Raw genomic sequence first — 2074 nt, 5'->3', positions numbered from 1 at the left:
GCGGGGGGGGGGGAACTTGAAGAACGTTTATGTCTAGCTAGAGGATTGTAAATGCACCAATCAGCACTCTCTGTGTCTAGTTCAAGGTTTGTAAACACACCAATCAGCACTCTGTGTCTAGCTCAAGGTTTATAGATGCACCAATCAGTGCTCTGTGTCTGGCTAATCTAGTCGGGACTTGGAGAACTTTTATGTCTAGCTAGATGATTGTAAATACACCAATCAGCACTCTGTGTCTAGCTCAGGGATTGTAAACGCACCAATCAGCACCCTGTCAAAATGGACCAATCAGCTCTCTGTAAAATGGACAAATCAGCTCTCTGTAAAATGGACCAAACAGTAGGATATGGGAGGGGTCAGATAAGGGAATAAAAGCTGGCTGCCTGAGCCAGCGGCAACCTGCCAGTCCCCTTCCCCACTGTGGAAGCTTTGTTCTTTTGCTCTTTACAATAAATCTTGCTGCCACTCACTCTTTGGGTCCACGCCACCTTTATGAGCTGTAACACTCACTGCGAAGGTCTGCAGCTTCACTGTCAGCGAGACCACGAACCCACCAGAAGGAAGAAGTTCCAGACACATCTGAATATCTGAAGGAACAAACTCCAGACATACCTTCTTTAAGAACTGTAACACTCACCGTGAGGATCCGCGGCTTCTTGAAGTCAGCGAGACCAAGAACCCATCAATTCCAGACACAATCAGACTTCTTGACAGGAACTTTGAAGGCAATAAGACAACAGAGCATCAGCATCAAAATGAAGAGGAAAAATTGCTTTCAACTTAGAATTCGATATTATTAATTAAGGTAAATAAAGGGTAGATTTAAGACATTTTCAGGCACACAAGTTGTCAAAACTGTACACTTCCCATCATAACCCTTTCCCAGAAAGCTCCTGGAGCATATACTCCACTACAACTGAGTGAATACAGTAATAAAAAGAAATATGGAATTCAGGTATTAGGGTGTCAGACTCAACAGGTAGTTGAAGGTAAATGCTGCTAAAGGGGAATCCCAAAATGACTGCTATGTTGCCAGAGTATGAATGGGTACAGAATCTTCATTCTTCCATAGTAGAAAGTGAACAGATGATGCCAACAATTGAAAAAATAGAATACAGCAATATTAAGAAGCAGAGAATTGAAAGTGGTTGTGTCTGAGAAGTGGAAAATAGGGATAGTGAAGGAGGGCCTGTGTTTGCATAAAAAAACTCTGAGTAACTATTTGATTATTTATGAGTATATCCAACTATGGAGGAAGAAAAACAACACCCAGCATAGCAATACCACGAAGGAAGAGTTGATGGTGAGTATATGCTCCATCTAAATATATATTCGAAACCAAACAACTGTAGTAACATTTATTACAGACCAGAACAAAGTGTTACAAATGTTCACAATGTAATAAGAATAACATTGCTAACAAACTACTGAGAAGTGTAGGAGGAAAATGAAAAGTACAAATACATGATTTTCTTGCCTTTCATAGTAGGATATAAATGATATAATATCTAAAGTTAAAACATAGCATTTTTAGGCCGGGCGCGGTGGCTCAAGCCTGTAATCCCAGCGCTTTGGGAGGCCGAGACGGGCGGATCACGAGGTCAGAAGATCGAGACCATCCTGGCTAACATGGTGAAACCCCGTCTCTACTAAAAAATACAAAAAACTAGCCGGGTGAGGTGGCGGGCGCCTGTAGTCCCAGCTACTCGGGAGGCTTAGGCAGGAGAATGGCGTAAACCCGGGAGGCGGAGCTTGCAGTGAGCTGAGACCCGGCCCCTGCACCCCAGCCCGGGCGACAGAGCGAGACCCCGTCTCAAAAAAAAAAAAAAATCATGTGCTCTCATGTGAGACGGCTAGGGTTTAATTTTTCCAGTAAATATGTCAAAATTGAGAAATGAAAATGAACACTGTGCTCCACTGTCACCCCTTCAGGCTGCTACTAGGACACAGCCCCGTGCTGCTCGGAGAATACTTGAGTGTCCTCTTTGGAGACCACGCTGAAGCTAGAGTTCCAGTCATGCCATGTTGTTTTGTTATCCATCATACATTTTAGGCAGGATTAGCTAAAAGAGAC

General features: G+C 43.3%; 2 pseudogenes across 1 annotated transcript in view; one reads left to right on the top strand and one right to left on the bottom strand.

Moving 5' to 3' along the window:
* The window catches only part of LOC108543962 (transmembrane protease serine 11B-like protein), a 24379-nt pseudogene that overhangs the window by 13535 nt on the left and 8770 nt on the right, over nucleotides 1-2074 (bottom strand).
* Nucleotides 1-2074, top strand: part of LOC108543967 (ferritin light chain pseudogene) — a 17953-nt pseudogene that overhangs the window by 15318 nt on the left and 561 nt on the right. The gene's annotated exons all lie outside the window — the stretch shown is intronic.

The sequence above is a fragment of the Rhinopithecus bieti genome, unplaced genomic scaffold (genome assembly GCF_001698545.2).
Source record: "Rhinopithecus bieti isolate Rb0 unplaced genomic scaffold, ASM169854v2 scaffold_25807, whole genome shotgun sequence".
In the NCBI taxonomy this organism is placed as follows: domain Eukaryota; kingdom Metazoa; phylum Chordata; class Mammalia; order Primates; family Cercopithecidae; genus Rhinopithecus; species Rhinopithecus bieti.
The sequence above is the reverse complement of the archived record's forward strand: the minus strand, read 5'-3'. Positions and strand labels throughout refer to the sequence as shown.